The sequence below is a fragment of the Mycetomoellerius zeteki genome, unplaced genomic scaffold (assembly GCF_001594055.1).
Source record: "Mycetomoellerius zeteki isolate Tzet28-1 unplaced genomic scaffold, Tzet1.0 scaffold31, whole genome shotgun sequence".
In the NCBI taxonomy this organism is placed as follows: Eukaryota; Metazoa; Arthropoda; class Insecta; order Hymenoptera; family Formicidae; genus Mycetomoellerius; species Mycetomoellerius zeteki.
In genome coordinates, this window is record NW_017257294.1 from 276,531 (window position 1) to 283,716 (window position 7,186).

Here is a 7,186-nt window from a genome sequence, read left to right on the forward strand (position 1 = left end):
AGCAAATTACTCCGAATCTATAATAGGTGTTTTAAGTCTTAAGTCGTAAGAAATTGACCAATCACAGTCGAATGTGAGAAGAATAATCGACTGTGATTGGTCAATTTCTTACTCTTACTTCTTACTCCGTGTATTGTAGACGACGCTTTACAGTCTCATCCACTACTGCTGCTGCCATTGTAGACCATGCATTAAAACAAGGTTGTGGACCTAGCCTTAAACTGGTTCTACATTAGTCGCATCGCAATGTCGCAAGCGTGTCGCAAGCGTTATGATCCAATCATAGTCGAGCTAGCTTGATGTTGATTGGATCGCAACGCTTGCGACGCTACGATGCGACTAATGTAGAACCAGCTTTACGACCGTTACGACAATTCTTGTGCTCAGACCCTTAGATTAAGGCTGCGTTCGGAAACCTCACCCGAGTGCTACCTAGAGTGCGTTCCGTTTCACGCATGATGCGCGATGTATCATTTTGGGTGCGTTCGGGGAAACGCTATTTATTTGTGTCAGTCTATCTTCATCGTTTATTAAATGTAAAACAAAAATGAAGAGACACAGATAGCGCTAATTCTTGTCTCCTCGAATGTACCTTGAATGTAATCTTCTCTAATATTCGATGAACAACAAGGATAAAATGATCATGCGCATTATGTGAGAACGGAATATATTGGAGGTTTGTTCGCGTCGCAAGCTCCAACATGCTCCAACATGCTCTATCAAGCGTGTTGGAGTGAGTAAGAGCTATGGTAGGAGCATATTGGAACATGTTGGAGCATGCGACGCAAACAAACCTTCTATATCATTCATTAAATGTAAGACAAGGATAAAATGACATACTCGGGTAAAGTTTCTGAACGCAGGCTATCTCGAGATGACCAATCACAGTCGATTGTGAAAAGAATAATCGACTGTGATTGGTCAATTTCTTACTCTTAAGCCGGCGACACACGATGCTTGTTTTCTTACTGGATTGCTAGCTAGAATAAATTCTTGCCACCGTATTGGCTACGATGCAGACACTGTCAGTACCGTAGCCAATACGATGGCAAGATTCTAATCCAGCTAGGAATCCAGCAGGAAAACAAGCATCGTGTGCCGCAGACTTTACTTCTTAAACCAAACTTACTACGTGTATTGTAGACGGGTCATAATATAGAACCAGCTTAATATGTGCACAGCAGCGACGTCACGTGCCAACCGTTTCGCCGCCAGGGAATCAATAAGTCCTATAATTTCACGTGAAACTTTTCACGTTTCATTTTTCACTCAGCGAAATTTTACGTGAAGCTTTTCACACATAGCGATTATATATATATATATATATCTTGGACGTGCTGACTTCTAAGCAGATATTCATAATCCATTCTTATTTCAATATAATGTAAGCTGTGGTCAAAGTTTCACTCCTTTGAAACGTTTGATTGATCAATTAAATTAGAAGAAAGAATTTTACAAATTGACTAATCAAAAACTGCTTTAAAGCATTTGTAGCATCGAGTTGACCGTATCTATAATAATAATTTATCTCTCGAGATAATCTATCGGAGAACAATACGGTCAGACTACACTTAGCCTCTAATTTCGAAATATGTTTATTAAAATGACTAACAGTAAATTATGAAGATTCTCGAAATTTAAAAGATTCAACGAAAATTATGCAAATAAGAATACGGCCATTTTTAATTACAATTAAATTTTGTTCTTTAATTTTTTTCATAGGAAACCATTTTGGAGCGCTATACCATGAGACAAAATCAAAGATCATGGGCACATAGCGCGTTAATTTAAAATAAACCTATCTATAATGTACTATTTGTTTTCTAGCTGTTTCTTGCCTTTTACCTCTCACCTTTTTCCCTCTTTGCGATTATTTTATCGACAATGATTATCTTTCTTATCACGTATTTCTTGTCTTTTCTGAAGTTCATCAACTTTTATCTCGAACGACAGAAAACGAAGAAACAGGATGTACAAAGAGGCAAAAAGATAAGAGATGAAAAGCGATAAAAAGCAAGAGACAGGAAGCAAAGAGCACATTGTAGATCAGATTTTATGGTAAATTCGATTAAATCGCACTATGTACTTATAGATTAAAGGTTACTTTATATAAAGTATCTAATGAAGTGGCATAATATAATTATCTTCGATAATGAAGTACACATGTATATTTTATTAAATAATAACGATCAGTACTTGATATTCAATCGTTTAAAATATTTATGCACTTTTACATTTAATTTTGCTAATTTCATGTAAAGCAGCTTTTAGGCCTATATTCATAGTCAGCTCCCTTAAATTTATCTTCAGATACTCTGAATTATTTCATTGGCTACTGAGCATCTAAAGATAAATTTAAGGAAGCCTTAAGTATAAGGCCCGATTATGAATAAGGATCTTATAGTATACACTAATTTAGTGTAATGCAAACAAATTCGCTATTACTCGTTGAAAATATTTGTAACTACATAATCGACGTGATCGTTTTATGGGCAATCTATAATGGAATATATAGTGTTGTACCCCCTACAGCACAAAGTTGCACAAAAGCTGCACAAAAGTTGCAGCGACACTGCTGCAACATTGCAGCAACATTACATGTTGCAGCAATATTGTAGAGATTTTGTAGCGATATTGCTGCAAATTCTGTGCTGTATGGATAAAGTAAACCGTAAGCTATAAGAAATTGACCAATCGATTATTCTCCTCACATTCGATTGCAACTGGTCGATTTTTTATGGCTAAGTTCCAAAACACTATGGATGTAGTAAGTCTGCTATAAGAAATCAATTAATCATATACAGTCAATTGTTCTCATATTCGACTGTAATTGATCAATATCTACAACTTAAAGCTTATTACACCTGTTTTGAAACTTAAATTTTACTAACGCGATGCTACAAATGTTTTAAAGCGTTTTCTTATTAGTCTCATCTTTGTAAAATTCTTTTTTCTAATTGATCAATCAAACGCTTCAAAACATTTGTAGTGAGACTTTTAACCGCAGTATATACCATATCACTTCCATTACAGACGGCCCTTTAATGCCCTTTATTTATTGAAATTGAAACGTTGATGAACGAACTTCACATAAAACGCAAGCATGCCTTCTCCCCCGAGTGACTCAAGTTTCTCTTTAGCATCGCGAACGAGCGAGCGAGTGGCCGATGACGGTTTGCCACGACGATGTTGTTCTTTTGTCCTCTCTCGTCAAAGAGGAAAATAGACTCTCGCCGGCCGGTCGGGAACCAATCGAGGAGATTCGCAAACACGAAGACCGTGCAAGCGCAAGCGCCGCAGCATTGCGCGTTTCAGATGGCATCGTAGTCGTTTGTTCACCCCTCCAACCCCCTTTACCCTCCCGCCAGGTCCGGGTAGAGCTTTCTGTCTTTACCTCTGCTACCCGTCTCTTCCTCCCTCTCCCGTTCCACCCTCTTGCTCGCTCCATGCTTCACGAGCTTGCGTGCGCGGCAAGACGGGTGGCAGAGCTCCGTGGTGATTTTCAGAGTGGACGGTCCAACGTCGAATCCTCGGGTAAGTAAATCAACCTGCGTTGCGAGAACGACGGTCATCCCCAGGAATTCGGGAGACCGTCCTAGCCTGCGACAGAGGCGGGCGAGAAGTTTCTATCGGTTTCTCGTTGCGTGCAAGCTCAAGCCGGCTTCGTTCACCAACCAATCATCCAGCCAGCTAGCTGGCCAGCGAGAGTATCGATTCGAGCCGGCGCGCCGCTTACTCTCGGGGGCGAATCCGCCCTAGACTCGCCGCGCGTCCGCGAGCCGCCGTTCTCGAGCCGGGGGTGTCTGTCGCAGGTAAAAAAAGTTCCTCCGTGCGAGCCGCGAGTTCGACGGTGCACGACGACGGAAAGCCGGCCATTACATTGGCGACCGGTTACGTTAACGTTCGATTGAACGGGACCTCCTGGGTGTCGTGATTGATCCTCCGAGGGGTTGTTGGTGCAGGTCGAGGTGCATCGTCGCGATCGATTGATCGGGCAACAGTCGATCGGTAAGTGCGGTACCAAGCTTGCGGTAACCTGGGGTTTTAACCTCGTTGCGCGATATGTCGTAATCGCGACGTTTTAATATACCTCGCATCGAACCCGTCATGTGTTTCTCTTCCAAAATGTACCGAGAGAGAAATCGCCCGATCCGATTGCACGATTGTTTAGACGAGCGAAGAAAGGACGCGAAAGGGTAGCTCTCGATGATTTCCGGTGGAAATCCCTGATAATGACACCGCGAAGACGACGTTTCGGAGCAAGTAATTGCCGCTGAGAAATGGCCGCCTTCGTGGGGCTGTGACTATTATTAGAAAAGGCAGGCCGGTACGCGTTACAGTAAGAACGCAAGTTGCAAAGCGAGCGAAGTGAGGATTGGTACAACCAATTGCACGATACTGATTTTCCGATTCAGCTGGTACCGAGTGATTCGATCGATCCATCTGATTTATTCAATTATGTGATATTTCCGGTATAAACAATGGTTTCTAAAATCTAATGCGGGTCTTGATAAATAATCTTTCTAATCTTTCTAAATTACAATCTTTACTCCTTTTGGCTGTAAAAAGAAAATTTAATTGTGATCAATATATTGACTAATTAATCTAGTTAATATCTGTATTGCTGCGTAATTTATAATTCATTTGAAATTCTGAACTCTAATGAATTACATTCGATCGTAAATAGAAATGAGATTAATCTTGCTGCTTCGATTTGAAAAATGTCTTATTAAAATCGATAATTCCTTTGAATTTTAATATTATGAATTATCTTCAACAAACACTAAATTATTTCCAATAAATCATTATCAATAATTTTTACAAATAATTACGTCTAATTAGTTTCAGAATTTTTTAAAAAATAGTCAATGAAATAATCGTCATCGGATACTTTTCAGAAACTAAGCGAAAATTCCTCCAATCAGGCATTGCTCTGTTTAATTCGGTTTTTAGTATTTGCCATTCGGATCAAAAGGAGTACGCAATTTTTAATATATCCCGTACACCCCACCGCCTATGTAGATCGAGATTGCTAGGACAGCATACACCCTTTATTGATCTAAAAGGCGGACTCGCGGGTCGGGAATTACCTGGGCCGCGCTGTATACGATTCAATTTAAGTTCCATTGGAATGCGGCCGGCTGTCCTAATTAAGTCCTTTCCCAATTGGTGTAATTGAACCGAAATTGTTTTTTCGCGGGGGATTGCGATCGCCTCGACAGAGAATAACCGCGCACGCTCGATCCGATACCACTCATATTTATACACGTACGTCAAGGAAGAGGGGAGAGAGAGTGAGTGAGTGAGTTTACAAGCCCTGCGTGAGTCTCTCCTTGAAACGAATCAATACCCTTTGTAGCTTGCAAGAGGTCCTCCGTTCTCGCGCGTCAATATTTACCGTCTCTTTAATATCCGATCAACGTATAACGCGTGAAACTTCTCCGATGCCTCATTAAAGGCGCACATAAAAATTTACACGGTTATAATTAATTTTTATTGATAGTACTACAGTACAGTAGCACAACAGTTATAATTAACTTTTATTGGTGATACGTTAAGTATCGATATAGGAATTTGCAAAATTGTATATTTAGGTACGATTAAAGGACGAGATACTTTTGATACATTGCATTTAAATATCAGGTTTAACTAATAATGTCACTTTTTTTTAAGATTTAAGATTTTGAAAAACAAAATTTACACATTTATTAGTTTAATTTTATTGTAACTTTATTCCACTGCAGTACTGTCTTGAACTCAATATTTTATTTTCATTTTAGCAAACATGCTAAAACACTAATGTAAAATAAATACGACATATTGTGTAACAATATAATAAATGTATCTCTCGAACAAATATAATAACTATATCTCTAAAATTTTTAAAGTAAATCACACACTGTAGGTCTCGCTCTTAAATATTGAAAATTGAGCTATTCTTTTCCAAACTAGCTCAATTTTCACTCTTTAGAGTGAGATTCCAAAGAATTTAGAGAAATAGATATAAGTATATTATGAATATAATAGATACTATTATCTAAGAAATTATTTCTCTAATTATATTATCAACGAAGCTATTAATTATTGTGTATATTACACATTGTTGTACGTGAAACTATCCAGATAATACAAAGTCCAAATCGAGACGAAAGATGTCTTGAACACATTTTTAAGACATTTAGAAGACATTTTTACGTCTCTTAGATGGTTCTTTAAGACATCTTTTCATAATATGCTCATATTGAGGTCGAGTTCGGATCCGACATTAAACTATAGGTTCCATATATTAAGGTGGTTCTTTAGTAAATTTATTCGAGTTACCATAAAAATGTCTAATTTTTTTATATAATTGAAGTACCTAAATTGACGTGGGCAAAATTCTACAGTAGGTTGATGAACGATGAAAGAAGAGGGAAAACAAATGTTAAAAATGTAACTTTTCACGTATAACTTATTGTTATAGTGACAGATAAGGCTCGCAGACACTTCTTTGATTAACTACACACAAATCTTATCTCAAAACTTTTCCAAAAAACGAGATTATAATAGTTTAAAAAATTACGATTTTGACGGTCACAAAAAAGTAATCAACGGCCATTCTGGAAAGATATTTACGTGCATAAACTTGCATTTAAATTTAACATCGAAAAGTAAACATAATCTCATCTTGTTTTCATTCGATGAAGATGCAGCTCTTGATTTACTATCGTATGTTTCATACTATTTCATTAAGATATATACGCAGTTTTAATATTTTATCTAAATTATGCAGATATTTTTGTAATTTTGTAACAAAATTAAAAATAATGAATGATTTAACTTAAAATTAAGTTATAATAAAATTTTATGAAAAGTATGTTAAATTTGATAAATGAAAATTAAGTAACTACTGTAACTTAAATTTCATAAATTTTCATGAAAAGACATTAAATTTCATGTACATGTGCACAAATATACTTTTCAGTTATAAATACATTAAATTTAATGTAATGTCATGAAATTAAGTTCAAATTGTGTGACTTAAAGGTATATTAAATTTTATGAAATTTTTAACAGTGTACTTCTTGTGATAAATGTAAAAATCTTTTTTTAAAGTTATAATAAAATATTCTTTTTCAATTTAAGATCCGTCAGCGTTTAGTTCTCCACTTATCTTGTCTTGTTTTTCGTCTCCTGCGTTCCGGCA

General features: G+C 37.0%; 1 protein-coding gene across 4 annotated transcripts in view; it reads left to right on the plus strand.

Moving 5' to 3' along the window:
* The first annotated feature begins 3,372 nt into the window (after positions 1–3,372).
* Positions 3,373–7,186, plus strand: part of Ef-1a-f1 (translation elongation factor eEF-1 alpha chain) — a 9,161-nt gene continuing 5,347 nt past the window's right edge. For 2 of the 4 annotated variants that reach the window (XM_018451114.1, XM_018451113.1), the window contains exon 1: positions 3,569–4,008. The gene's annotated coding sequence lies outside the window, so the exon portion shown is untranslated. Of the gene's footprint in view, positions 3,535–3,568; positions 4,009–7,186 lie in introns of those variants that run through there. The other 2 variants (XM_018451112.1, XM_018451111.1) reach the window with 2 other exon arrangements.